General features: G+C 53.6%; 1 protein-coding gene across 13 annotated transcripts in view; it reads left to right on the forward strand.

The window, feature by feature from the left end:
• The window catches only part of CTIF (cap binding complex dependent translation initiation factor), a 322,983-nt gene that overhangs the window by 178,502 nt on the left and 129,325 nt on the right, over nt 1-15,156 (forward strand). The gene's annotated exons all lie outside the window — the stretch shown is intronic.

Here is a 15,156-nt window from a genome sequence, read left to right on the forward strand (position 1 = left end):
GAGAACTGGGTGACAGCAAGGGGCCAAAAAAAGCGCCTGGGGTAGCTCTGGATAGGAGCAAACAACTGAGGCTGGGCGTCTGGGAGGCTGAAACTTTGTTTCCTAAAAGGCTCTCCAACAAGGAAAGATCTTCAGAGTGTCTTTCGAATGGAAAAGTTCAGGTGCAGAACGTTTCTTTCATGTGTGGCCACTTGTGCAAAAGCAGGGTTAGAGTATTTTTCGTTTGTTTGAACCTGCGTAAATGATTTCTGGATGAAAATGAGGGAGGGAGGAAGACAAAGAGGGAAAGAAGGAAGGGAGGCAGTGGGGAAGGCTCTGCTTGAAGAGTGTCTCCTCTACAGGGGATTTCTTCTTAGATAAAGGCGGTAGCTTGTGGTTTTACCTTTACTAAACAGAGACTGTTCTCAGAGAGCCAAGAAACAGCCCAGCCAGCTTGTTGCTCAGAGAACTAAAAATACCTCTTCTTGTGCGGCTTCTTGGAGGCAAGGTTTGCCCAAGGTCCCTGATTCCCCCCCACCCCTCGCCCGACACACACACACACACACCCCCCACACACCACACACACACACTACACACACCACACACACACCACACACACACACCACACACACACACACACCACACACACACACTACACACCCCACACACCACACACACACCCCACACACACACACACCACACACACCACACACACACACACCCCACACACACACACACACACACACACCACACACACACACACACACACCACACACACACTACACACACCACACACACACACACCACACACACACTACACACACCACACACACCACACACACACACACACACTACACACACCACACACACACACACAACTACACACACCACACACACACACCACACACACACATACCACACACACACCCCACACACACACACACCACACACACACACTACACACACCACACACACACACACCACACACACACACACCACACACACACACACATCCTACACACACACACACTACACACCCCCCACACACACACACACTACACACACCACACACACACCCCACACACACACCACACACACCACACACACATACACACCCCACACACACTACACACACACACCACACACACACCACACACACACCACACACACACACCACACACACCACACACACACACACACACCACACACACACACACCACACACACACACCACACACACACACACACACACCACACACACACACACACCACACACACACACACACACACCACACACACACACACACACACACACACCACACACACACACACACCACACACACACACACAAAGGCCCTTGAACAAGGGGTGCTGGGTGGTGGCCACAACTTGGGGTGGATGGAGGTCCAGTCCCCAGGAATGTCATCAGCTGGTGGATTTAGTGGAATGGAAACATTCCCAGAGGACGGTGAGTGTTCAGCCAGCTGGGAGGCAGGCAGTCCGGGCTTAGAACACAGACCCACCGGGCACTTCGTGTAGGGGCATCGAAAGGGAAGATAGAGCAGGGAGATTGGACCCAGCCTGCTCCTGGCCTTACCAGAGTGCAGTCGTTGTTCTCTATGTGCTGCCTTTTTGCTGTGCAGCTAATTCCTGGTTTCTGGGTTCCCCTCAGAGGGAAGAGGTAGGGAGCACCCCCAAAGGAGAAATGGGGTTCACATGGGGACTGAGGAGGGGTCAGGAAGGGCAGAGGCTGTGTGTCACTCCTCCCCTGCCCCCTGGTCCCCAGAATGTGTGTGGAGCTTCAGGGAGTCCCCGAGCTTCCGCAGGAGAAGTCACCCCCTGGGCCCAGGCAGGGGCAGGCTGCTGTCCATGTCCACGTCAGCCACACCTCCGCTCGGGGGCCAGGTCACCCCTCTCAGCCCAAGCCCCTGGACAGTGCAGGCCTCCGGAAAGCAGCAGTGTGGCCCAGGAACGTGGAAGGGGAGCCTGACGTACAAGCAGTGGGAAGCCGGCATTCCGCCGAGCCGTGCTCGTGTTAACAAATGCCCGGTGAGGTCAGCACACCTCGCAAAGGATGTGGACCCGGGACAGGGTCCAAAGCAAGGCAATAAAGATGATTAAAGGGATGGAAAGTATGTCCTGTGAGGAGACGCTCCCCGGCCGGGGCCAGGGGAGAGGAGGCTGCAGGGAGAGAACGTTCATGCCAGTAAACTCTTGGAAGATTTATACTGAGCGCTGAGGAGCGGCCGCCCCACCTCTCCCAGGCTCTGAACCGGAGGAAATCAGCTGAAGTGAAAGGAGAGAGTGTTCCTCTGGACCACAGACGGGCTCAAGGAACAAACATCCTGACCATCAGGGGCTCAGACTCTGCTATTCAGGGCGGCAGACGCGCGCGGAGCCCATGCTGTGTGCCAGGCGGGGCCCCACCTGTATTTGCAATCTGGAATATGGTGCAGGACAAGGCTCGGCCACCACGGCCTCCCCAGGTGGTGGGGACTTTCAAGAGAAGAGCAGGCAGCCAGAAAGTTTCGGGACCTCACTGTCTGAAAGCAGGCAGCCAGCACTAGGGGCCTTCCGATCCCTTCTTGGTGGAGTGCGTGATTCTGATGTTTGAGGGACGGCTGCAGAATATCATCTGGTCAACCGTAACCTTCCAGCTGTTGATGGATAGTCAAGGCCTTGATGAGCGCCAAACCTGCATACTTGCCCTTGATGGTTAGCACTTTTGTAGGTTAACTCTCCTGGTCGTGGGGCGTCAGCCACACCGAGAGAGGCTTGCGTTCCTGGGGTGACAGAGCGGGAGGTGACCAGCATCAGGTTTGGTGGCCAAAGGCACACAGGCCTCTGATCTCTCCCCTTTTGCTCCAAGGGAGAGAAGGCGCTGTTTTCCCCTTTTAACAGATGGAATAACTGAGGCCAGGGACACTAGCCAAGGTTGTTTAGCTAAGAAGCAGCCAAGCTGAACTCACCTGTGCTGGCTGCAGTTCTCAGCCCTTTTGACTCCACAGCCTCCAGTGGACCTGTGATCTAGAAAAGGCCAAGAGCAGGGAGCTGGTGGAGGCGGAACTGGGGTGGGGTGGTGGTGGGGCTGCAGTGTCACATGAAGGGAGGTGGTCGGCTCCATCCCCTCTGTCTCTGAGGCTCTGCGGGGCTCTGTGGGCTCCCATCTGACTGCAGAGTAGCTGGGCTTGGTGTCTGAGAGCTGCAATCACCCGGCAGCCAGGTGGATTGCGGATTCTGGGGGCTCTGTGTTTCACCCCGAAGCCTGAAACAGGAATTTCTAAACTGGGCTCTAGAGCCCTAACCCTGACGGAAGTCTAGGTCGTCGTATTTGAGTTCCCCATGGCTCCTTGAGGTCTTGAGTGGGCCCTGACTGCTTTTATTCTCCAGTTGTTCAAGTCTGAGGCACATGCCCTGGAATTAGATGTGGGATGTGAATGCCACCTCTTCTGCTTGCGACCTCCATGATTTTGGCAAATTTCTTTATACCTTGAAAACTGTTATCTCTTTCTTCCTTAAAATGGGTCCACTAACTGGGAAGCTTAACCAAGCTCATCCTTGTAAGGTCTTAGCGCCAGCCCGGTCTTCAGATCAGAGGGGGATCCGAGGGGCTCAGAAAACACCTCAAGGGGGACGTGGACCGCAGATGTCTGCCAAGCCGGGGGAGGGGGCAGGGGGACAAGAGGGGCTGTGCCAAGCCGGGGGAGGGGGCAGAGGGACAAGAGGGGCTGTCCTAAATCCCCATGGTGCCAGGTTAGCTTGAGAGCCCAGGGAGGTTTCCTTGCATCCCGTCCAGGGGCGGAGCACCCGGGATCAGTTGTTTCTCTTCTCGGAATCAACTTTGAGAGCTCTGCCCCCACTGTCGGGGAGCAGGGAAGGGGGCCCCCAGGAGCAGCCATCTGCAGACTCTGTGCCCACGTTCTGTGCGCGGCTTCGAGGGCCTCGGCGTCTGAAACTAAGTCGTGGGCGTCTTTTCCTCATTTTGCAGAAGGAAAAGGTTAAGCTCGTGAACGGTTCAAAGGTTTTCTCCTTTAAAAATGTTCTCAAAACACGGGCAACTGGTAACCGCTTGTTTATTTTGGGGAACGAGTTAAAGATGTTTGCCGATTTCAGACAGAATTATGCGTCTCACGATGTGAATGTGCTACGTGGCTGTTTCGTGCGTCCCTGAAAGAGCAGCCTGCCTCCGGGTGCTGTGTCCTCACCGGGCCTGGACACCCGCTGATGGAAGCGGGGGCTGTGGGGGCTCGTGTCCTGGGGAGCTCCCTGCCCCCAGGCTGCAGGGTGGCGGGGCGGGGGGCAAACACCAGAGGGCCGAGTCCTGGCCATGCCACTGACCTGCTGCTGGTGTTGACCTTGAGTGAGGTCTCACCTCCAGGGGGATTTCCTTCATTTCCGCCCCCCCCCACCCCAACTCCTTCTGAAGAAATGTGCATCTGAGGCCAAGGATGAAGGTCATGGTCTGTGTTCCCGGGGTCCGGGACAAAGATGAGCTGGCAGGATGCTGACTCAGGAGTGCCCTTAGGGTCCCGGAAGAAAGGGAAGCGGATTGGGCAAGAGGGGGTGGAGAGTTCTGATTCTACGAGGAGTCCTGAAATTGGGGTGACACTCTGTAGAGTTGTCCCCAGACGAAGAAGACAGGCAGGTCTTTGTATCCCAGTGTCTGCTCTAGTCATCGGATGGGGACGGCCTTGACCTTGAACTGGCGGCTCTCCTCCCCAGTTTTTGTAGGGCCGACCGCTGAGGACTGTCTGTCATGGCATGTCCAGCATCCCGGGGTGCGTGCGTTGTTCTTGAACCCAGCCCTGGGCGCACATCACAGCCAGCACCACAGGGAAGCACTTTTGAACTCTTCAGCTGGGATTGATGGAGCAGCGCTTCGGACTCCAGTCTGTGCGCAGGAGAAACCAGACAAGAGCCTGGCCATAAGCCCTGCTCTCAAGGGCCTGAGGCAGAGCTTGCACAGTGGGCCCCTGAAGCCACCAGCACGTGGCCCATGACTATGTGGCATCCTCGTATTCGAGGAGGTTCCAAGAAAGGCTTCAGCGCGGGTAATTACGGGATGCTTCCTGGAGGAGGTGGGCATTGAACTAGCTTTCAGTCGCAAGGAGGACTTGAAAGGGAGATGGGAAGCCCTTAAGGTGAGGGGACTGTGAAGGCCTTAGTGAAACAGGTGTAGGAGCAGGGATTCCCACCGCCCCGGAAGCCACCCTCACAAAGCTCCCTAGAAACAGAGCCAGGCGGGTTGGAGCCCATAGCAGCCTCTACCCACAATTGAGAAGGAAAAGAGCTCCTGGCTTAGGACAGGGCCCAGCCCAGACTATCAGAAGCCTCAGTCCCCACAGGCGCCAGAGCTGGCTTCCCAGCAGTGAGAGCGGGGCAGCTAACGGAGGCATTAGCGGTCCCTCGCGCGATGCCCCTGCGGCCAGGGAGACAGGAGAGCCTTTCTCCAAATTAATTTGTTTCATTAAGTGAGGTCTCAGAACGGTTCATTTACTCCACGTGCAAAGCGGATTTGAAAAGAAGGAAAGAACGGCAGGGTCATCCCAAGCTGGTATCACATGCTCTGCTGGACAGGAAGCGGGAGGGAAGCTGTCCCCCGTCAGACTCCACCTCTCCCGGGTCCCCAGGTGGTGCAGCAGGGTGAGCAGAGCCCCTGGCCCCTCTTGCTGCCTCTGTCCTGTGACTGACCATGACTGCGGCATGGGGTCCTCCAACAATCAATTTCAGTCTCATCGGTCACCTTCTTCCTTTGCCACCACATGCCCAGACCCTCCCTGGGAGCCAGGCTCTTTCCCCCAGGGACGGCATTCGTGTCAGCCATCAGATGTGATTTTGCAAGCTCTCTGTGACATCATCTAGGTCACTGATAAAAATGAACAGGACATCTGGAATTGATGGTGATGGGTATGCAACTTGGGGAAGATACTAAAAATCCTGGATTATGTATTCCAAAGGGGGGATTCTGTGGTATGTGAATTATATCTCAACTTTTTTAGTTTTTTAATGGGTAAGGGAGGTCCCGGGATGGAGCGATGGGGCAAGCCTCTGTAAACCCTCCCTGAATTTTGGTGTTTGTAGTGTATCAGAGTAGTGAGTGTGTGTTAGTCGCTCAGTCGTGTCCAACTCTCTGCAACTCCAGGCTCCTCTGTCCATGAAATTCTCCAGGCAAGAATACAGGAGTGGTTGCCATTCCCTTCTCCAGGGGATCTTCCTGACCCAGGGTTTGAACATGGGTCTTCTGCATTGCAGGCAGATTCTTTACCATCTGAGCCACCAGGGAAACCAGACTGTCAGAGTAGTAACCCTTTCGAAAAAGGATGTAGATTTGGCCTGGCCCTGACTTGTCTATGGGACTCTGTGCTGGTTATTAATGATTATACCTTTTCTTGTGGATCATCTGTTTGGGGATCTCTTTGGGAGAGATGGTATCTATGTTTTTCTGATTTTTAAAACTGGAACTCTGTGCGTCTAGCTGCAGACTCTAATGCTTTGTTCCTGACATGTGCTCAGGGGCCCTTTATGGCCTCACGGGGAGAGCTCCCTTTTTCTGGACCATAGCTCCCTCCCTTGGGCAAGAGGATGAACATTCAGAGTACCTATCTCTCTCTCCCACGATTTCCTCCAGGGACCTCAGCATCTTACTGAGGATGCTCTATCTGGATCTGCCTTCCCTGATCCAGCACGTGTTCTCTGACAGAAGGCAAACCTTTCTCTTAGCAACCCCCTTAATCTTACATCATCCTCCCCATCAGCAGCCTCATGCTCGCCTCCTCCTTTCACTCTAGATACAAAAGTTTAATTTTAGTATTGTCATTAGCGCTTGTTAAGCCCACTGCTTGACATGCTCTGACGGCTCTTCCCCACCCTTTGATGCCCTCCCTGGTTATGGGAGATTCCTCGTTCCCTTCTGGAACCCACGCCACCCTCCTCCTCTTCACACTTGGGCTCCCAGCAGGGACTCTGAGGGATGCCAGCACTGCCTTTAAAACCCTAAGTCACAGTTGTTTTCTGGAACTTACCTTTCCCTTTAGCCCCTCACCTCTCTCCTGCACTTGTGGACTCCTTCATCTACGAAGATGACTGAGCCCCAGATCTTCCCCATCAGGAACTGATCAGAAATCCATTCAGTTCAGAGTCCTGGATCCATCCATCAGCTCATTCACAGGGGTCATTAAGGAAGCCCAGACGGTAAAGCGTCTGCCTACCATGCGGAAGATCTGGGTTCAATCCCTGGGTTGGGAAGATCTCCTGGAGAAGAAAATGGCAACCCACTCTAGTATTCTTGCCTGGAGAATCCCATGGACAGAGGAGCCTGGTGGGCTACAGCCCACGGGATTGCAAAGAGCGGGACACGACTGAGCGACTTCACTTCACTCACTTGGGAGGTTCAGTCGGTCCTCATTACTCGTGGATTCTATATTTGCTAATTTGCCTCCTTGTTAAAAGTTCCTCATTTGTGATTGAGTCAATACAGTGCTTTCACAGTCATTCATGGCCACGCTCAGAGCCCAGAGCCGTAAAACACTCAAGTCACCTGACCCTTGCGTTCCCAGCTGAGGCTGAACCCGGAGACCTCTGCCTTCTTGCTCCAGCTCTCCCATTGTAAACAAGTGTCTTTTCCAAGACCCACTGAGGGCTCTGTCTTTCGCGTTGGTGTGCTTTGGTTGGCGGATTTGCTGTTTAAAATGGTGCCCGAGCGCAGCGCTGCGGTGCTGTCTCGCGTCTCAGAGGCAGGCGGCCATCGTGTGCCTTTTGAAGAAAGTACGTTCGTCGGATGAGCTTCCTTCTGGCAACAGCTATAGTGCTGTTGGCGGTGAGCTCAACGTTAGTGAATCGACAATATATAGTAAATAAGGTGTCTTTAAACCAAAACACACATAACATGGGGCTATGTGTTGATGAGTTGGAAGAAAAGACATTGTGACCGGAGGCTCGCAGGAACCTAACCTTGTCTTTCTCCTGGGAGCAGTGGTTCCGTAGTCGCTAGTTTGGTGAGTGCAGGTTAGTTACACAGTTGTACAGAGCGTGAACTACCATGAGAGATGAAAATGGACTGTGCCTGCCCTTTAAAACAGTGGGAGAGGGACTTCCCTGATGGTCTAGTGGTTACGACTTCACCTTTCAAGGCAGGGGGTGCGGGTTCAATGCCCGGTTGGTGAGCTAGGATGCCCCCTGCCTTGTGGCCAGGAAATCAGAAACAGAAGCAGTGCTGTCACAGATTCAATAGACTGTTAAAATGGTCCACATCAAAAAAAAAAAAAAAAAGCGTAGAGATATGCTAAAGATAAAGGACTGTGTTGTGAGCGATGGGGTTTTAGGCTGAGTAGTTTATCCCGTCCGTGGGGTGGTAGCAGAGATGGAGGGAGGGCAGGGAGTGGGAGCCACTCCCTCCACGGCTGTCACCCAGCTTGGGTCTCGCTGTGCCGCCACTGCTTCATTTGCCCATCCTGGGCTGACACTGTCCCCCAAGCCCTCCAGACGGCTGAGCCCTGAAGTGACCATCATTGTCATCCTGTCATCAGGAGCCCGGGGGACAGCGAGACAGATTACACTCCCATTGCCCGCAGTTTGTCTTTATATCGCAGCGAGGAAATTGCCCTCATTAAGTCCTTGCTAAAGATAGATAAGAAAATGGGACAGGCAAACCCCCACCTGGCAGGCAGCCCTGTCAGATTCTAAGCAAAATGAGTCAGATAGGAATTATTTTTAGGCTCCTTCTCCTCCTCCCCCACGCCCACCCCTAAGCTCTCTTAGAAAGAAGAGCAGCTCATTTCATGAAGCCAGATGTCCAGGTCTGTGTTTGATTGACACGGGGGCCTGGTTTACACCAGGAGAATACCCAGGCCTTTGTATAGACCACGATGGCCAGATGATCATCCTTTGGATGATGGCAGTCTCTCTCAGGCTGCCAAGAGGGCCCCGAGGGCTGGCTCACGACTTGCCCTTTCCTGTCCCTCTTTCCTGGCGCGTGCTCTGCTCAGAAACTGCCCTCAGCATCACACTTTGTAGGAGAATAAGCCAGTCCCTGGGGTCCTTCTCCCCGGGAAGGACCAGCGAGTCCCTGGGCCCAGGACCCATGTCTGTGCGTGGCCATCTCGTGCATTTTGGCAGAGCTCCCGGTACCAGGCCTACTCCCTCCGGTCTGGGCCCACTGCTGGGGAGCTGAGCACTGCTCCTTCTTGTTCGCTCTGTGCTGCTTTTTCCAGCTATTAGGATTCATCCAGACCCCTTAAACCCTAGAGGACAAAAAAGGGAGACCTGGGGGCAAGGAGGCTGATGAAGAGGAGGCAAGGGCATGTGCCTAGAGGCTTAGAGAGCAGAAGGGATGCTGACAAGGACAGTGGCTGTCTAGAGATAAATGCCCAGGACAGGGCGTAGAATGGACACCAGGAACCAGCCACCTGAGTTGGTTTAATTACAGCTCCTTAGAGGTCTCAGTCTCCCTTTTTTTGAAATGCTGGACGTTTGGGGTTGGCTCACAAATGTTAACCCCAACCCTCTCTCCCTTGCTAGCATGGAGGGACACAGGCAACTCCTTCCACCCCAAGTGCCCGGGCATCTGGCGCCAAGTCTGCACAGCCTTCACCCAGGGCAGCCGGCGTGGTGGGTATGAGGGCCTTGGTCAGGCTCACTTGGCTTCTAGACCAGTTCATCCCTCGCCAGCCAGGGGATCTGAGGCGATAAGGACCCTCGCCAAGCTCGTTCTTCTTCTTGCCCCCAAACACACTGACTGTAGCCTGCAAGAATGCCGGTAGATGAGGTGTGATGGGGGGTACACGAGAGACCCCAGCCCCATGCTGGCTCCAAGTACCAAGGCATGAGTCCTCTCCTTCCTGACATTTGCTCTTGGGACCCCTCCATCCTGGACCATGTGAAGGGAAGGAAGGAAGAGCAGGCCAGCAGTTGTGGAGTCTGGGTTTCCATCTTTGTGCACCCCAAGGCACTTAAACTTTGGAGCTAAAACTTTCAAATGTATTGGGGAGAGTCCAGGGTTAAAGATGACAAAGAATACTTCCCAGGAATATTCCATTCCTTCGCTGTGGGCTGGAAAGACAGAGACACTCTAGAGGCCAGTTGGGGCTTTCAGTATAAATAACTCGCTCCCCTTTTATCTTTAACCCAGCACATTAACCCTCTCCAGAAAGTTCCAGAAATCTGGGCCATGTCTGCTGCTCCTGTGTACATTTTTGGGGACCACATTTGGTCTAGGTCTGTACGCTGGGCACCCAGCCTTGCCTGGTTGAGCCTCCATAGTCCCAGCATTCCAGCTACCCAAGATGGAACACTTCCTGGAACCATCTTACCCCTAGAATGGGGTCTGCAGCCCCTTGGTTCAGGCAAGCCTGGCCCATCCTAAGTCCTGCCCAGGAGTTGCTCAGTGATTTAACAGGCACGGTGTTCGGGACGTGCTGAACCCTTTGCAAATATCTGCTGTATAATCTTCCCAACAACCCTAGGAAGGTGATAACTGGTTTTATTTCCATTTTATAGATGAGGAAAGTAACTTGCACAGAGAAGGGGAGTAACTCTCCCAAAGAGAGAGTGGGGAAGTTGCTGAGCCGGGCTGCAAACTCAAGCAGCCTGGCTCAGAGGCTGGACTCCTAACCACTTATCTGCTGGAGAATTCTCTCCCCTGGATCCCTCACCACCTCCAACGTCCACCCCCTGACTAAGCCCCTGATTAACTCTGTGTCAGGGCGGTAAAGGCAGCTTGGGGGCCACTGTTTTCAAAAGGCCTGAGGAATGGGGGTCTCGAACATCATTCAAAGAAATGAACAAATGGTGAGATTTCAGCCAAGACCCACCAGGCAAGGTTGCCCGCCCTCTGCCCTCTGCCCTCTGCACCCTGCCCCAGGTTAGTCACGCCTGTAGCTCCCTCCCCGGTCCAGATGATTCATACGTGGACTGATTTAGGAAGTTCCTGTAATAGCCCAGAGATGTCCCAGGTTGCGGGGGCTCCACCTGCTGAGAGGCTGGAGGAAGGGTGCTGTGAGTTCCAGAACAGTGAGCAGTTCTCAGGGGAGGGCAGTCTGGGATTGGGGGAGAGCTTCCTCTGGCCACCAGCCCCCCGCCCCAGTCCCAGGAGGACAGGCCAGGCCAAGAGGGTGCCCTTCACTCCCCAAGGCTCACAGCAGGGATGGGAGCACAGGTTTTAAAAATACCAAGGAGCCTTCCTGCCTGGGTCAGCATTTACCCTGAGCTCCAAGAGTTATTTCTGAGCCTTCCCAGTAATTTAATTTTAGCCATTTATTCCAATGCGTGTGTTTTTGGGGGAAGCCAAGGTGGCCTCTATTATGGTTTGGAGTATTTTTGGGAGGTCCTGGTTTCCAGAAGTGATGCAGGGGTTCAATTAGGCAAGACATCAGCGAACAAAATTAAAATAACTCCAGAAGACAGGCCCGCGGGTCCCCGGAGGTGATGCTGTGCTGAGCTCCCCCGGCGGCAGGGAGATTAAGACCAAGGTGTCCCCGGCATGCTCAGTCGTCATCACTGAGGTGGCAGCTTGTGTCATTGTCGCCAGCTTTCCCAGCACCTACAGGCATCTTGGTGCCCTTTGGAATGCAGAACTGATGGAGCTGCCAGTTCTTTCTAACTTGGCCTGGACACGCAGCCCAGGCACCAGGAGCAGACAAGCCCACATGTTCTGTAGCTCCAGCTTGGAGATGGACAGGTGGACTCACCAGTACCTTATGGGGAGCTGAAAACTTTCAGTCACTAGCACACTAACATTGCAAAGTTTGCAGAGGAATTATTCTAGAGGAATTATTGAACCGCGGTCAAGCAGACCTTCCTTTCCCCACCCCGACCCCAGCACCAGCCATACCTGACCACCCTCCACCCCTAGCTCCCCTTTCCCCCCAAGACAGGCCTGGTCCGCCTCCCACCACCCCTTTCTTGCCTCCTCCTAAGAGCCGTCCCCACTCACTGCATTTTCTGCCTTCAGTCTGCTCTCCATTCCCCGAAGCTCCCCAGTCTGCCAGCAGCTCCCTCCACCTGGGCCCTTCCTCACCTGCCTTGCTGGCCCCTGTGCACGTGGCACCCACTCGTCACTATGCAAGCTGTTTTCATCCTGCCTTGATCCTCTTCCCTGACCTTCCCCACGAGTTGCTGGCATGCGTCAGGCCCCACCCAGCATGGACTGAAAGAGCTCTCCCTGCCACACCCGAGGTCCCTCGCCCACCTGGCGCGCAGGTGCAGCAGCTGAGGGACTCAGGGACGGGGCAGGCGTGGGGGAGAGTGTGCAGGACGCTCGCTGGTGGACAGGAGGCCAAGCCCGTCTCCAGAGTCACCTCTCCCAGTGGCCATCTGAGCCAGCTTTAGCCATCACTCACCCCTCCCTCGGGAATATTCTGCCCTCCAGTTGTCTTCATACACCTCTTTTCAGCTTAAGGGGAGGATTCTGTGGACAAAGGATCCCATTTTAGGCTTTCTGTTTGTTGAGGTTGACACTGAACTTGGGAAAGACGTGTGTTGACCCAAGGATGAGAAATGTTTTTAGGAAGAAGGGAAAAAAAAACCTCTATGAGGCTGTGTGCATGTTTGGCCTGGCGTCCTGAGCGGCCGCAGCAGACTGGCTCCTTGCGTCAGAGAGCAGATGGTCACCCTGAGCAGGCAACCTGGTGCCTCTGAACTGGGGGCCGCAGCCGTGGCTCAGACAGGCTGGGCAGGGAGCTGGGTGGCACAGGGCAGAGGGCAGGCTTCTGACTTCGCCCTGATGATCCAGAAGGTTGGCACACACTCGGTCAGGAGTATGGGGTGAGGGGGGTAATCGTTAGGCCCTCTCTAAGTGGGACCCAGGGGGGCCAGCTCCCTCACTGTCCAGAGCCATCCAACTCACCGTCCAGTTTCTGTCTCGGGCACCCTTTCTTGGCCTAAGTTCTAGGTCCGTATTTTTACTGTGGTGCTTAATACTCTGCACGCAGTTGGGGAAAACCCTCTCTCTCCTCGTCCACCTCCTACTACTCTCCAGCCGCTCCTTGTGTACCCACATGTACCACTCTTGCATTTCATCTTATGAACTGGAGTGTCAGGAATCAGTCCAGCCTTAACCCAGGGCAGATCACTTTGCATTTTCATGCGAGCCTTCAGTGATGACCCAGAGTTGAGAGTGATCTCGTGCTTAGAGCTTGAGACACACTGAAAATCCGGTAGAGGCTAAAGGTAGGCAGGGAGGATATGTGTGTGCGTGCATGTGTGCTAAGTGGCTTCAGTCGTGTCTGACTCTGAGGCCTCGTGGACTAGAGCCCGCCAGGCTCCTCTGCCCATGGGATTCTCCAGGCAAGAATACTGGAGTGGGTTGCCATTCCTTTCTTCAGGAGATCTTTCCAACCCAGGGATCAAACCTGGGTCTCCTGCATTAGTAGGTAGATTCTTTACTGTCTGAGCCACCAGGGAAGCCCACGGGGAGGGTGCATGGGTTGTTATTTTTTGAGGGCGGAAATTTTAGCTCCTAGAAGCCTGAAACTATGCTACTTGAAGCAAACGTCCTTTTTGTCTCTATGTTCATTTTCTGGAAGTCACATACTATGAGCCACTGTAGAACCCAGGTTCCAGACAAATGTGTAGAATGGCCCCTTGGGTGTGCTGACTTGTCTAGATTTGGCTCGGGCCTTGTTGCTAGACGTGGAGCCTGCAGGGCATGACTTGACCTGAGGCTTCTGTCTCATCTGAAAAACAGTATCATGCTCTGAACGCCGGTAAAAGTATCAAGGACTTCTCAGACGTGAGGGCTTACTGCCTGTATGTGGAATACACACATCTGTGTGTATAGCTGTGTATGTGTGACTGCTTTAGGGACCTCTGCCAGTTATCATTTCCAGTGATTGTTTGCTGGAAATGGAGCTTGGCCTGCATGTTTGTATTGGTTATCCATTGCTGCATAACAAATTATTCCAAAACTTAGAACTTCGAACAGCAAATATTTATTATCTCACACGGTTTCCAAGGGTCAGAACCCAGGCTGTTTAACTGGGTGCTCCTGGCGCAGGATCTCTCTTGAGACTACGGTCAAGCTGTTGGCAGGGACTGTGATCATCTGAAGACTTGGTTCAGATGGGACTGGAAGATCCACTTCCAAGCTCACTGACGCGGCTATTGGCAGGCCTTAGTTCCTCACTGGCTGTTGGCCGGAGGCTTCATTTCCTTGCAATGTGGGCCTCTCTGTGGGGTTCTCATGACAGAATGAGCGGGGGGTGGAGAGAGAGGCTGTCCTGGCTTTTGTAACCTAATCTCAGAAGAGACATACCATCCCCTCTGCTATTCTGCTGGTTCCACAGACTAACCCCTGTGCCGTCTCAGAAGGGACTGCAGAGGGTGTGAATGCCACCGGGTGGGGGCCACTGGGGCCATCTTTACCTGATTCTAGTTTTCCTGTGGCGTTGTTTTCTTTTTTTAATTTTTTTCTCCTGTTTTAAATGATCTAGTAAAATGCACCAATAGCTTTGAATGAGTTGAGGTTTTTTGTTTTCTCTTTTCTGATTCAACCTCAAGTCTTTCCAAGAATGCCTTCCTTGTCCTGTCCTCCCCTCTACACGCCCCTGCCCATGGCTCCGCTCTCCAGTGGAGCATGTGTTGGAAAGTTTCCTCCCTGGGGAAAGTTGTTGTTGTTGGCCACACCATGTGGCATGTAGGATCTTAGTTTCCGGGCCGGGATTTGAACCTCTGCATTGGAAGCGTGGAGCCTTAACCACTGGACTGCCAGGAAAGTCCCTGAGGAAGGTTTTAAACCAGAGGATGACTTTATCTCAGCTTTGGGACCTACCTGTTGTGCAGGGGTACAGCAGGTAGTTCCAGGAAAAGGGAACTTTCCAAGATACGCTCACACACACCTTCTCTCTCTCTCACTCACACATACACTTATTTTCCCCTAAACTCTTTAATCTCAACGATTATAAAAGATTGGGCTTTAATTGGAAGCATATTGAAATACTAGAGTCTGTCCGTTTCCAAGGGTCAGGAACCCAGGGGCGGTTTAACTGGGTGCTTCTGGCTCAGATCTCTCTTGAGATTGCTCTCAGGCTGTTGGCAGGGATTCACTATGACAGGGAAGTCTTCCTTGGGTAGGAAAGAGAAGAATACAAATATTAACAATGCAAATAAAGGTATCTTACACAGCCTTTCTCATAGCATCTCTGCAGCAGGCTTGGGGGGCAGATAAGACAAATGCCCCCCAATA

Source organism: Bos grunniens, chromosome 24, assembly GCF_055505025.1.
Source record: "Bos grunniens cultivar Pamir isolate PY7600 chromosome 24, Bosgru_T2T1.0, whole genome shotgun sequence".
Taxonomy (NCBI): domain Eukaryota; kingdom Metazoa; phylum Chordata; class Mammalia; order Artiodactyla; family Bovidae; genus Bos; species Bos grunniens.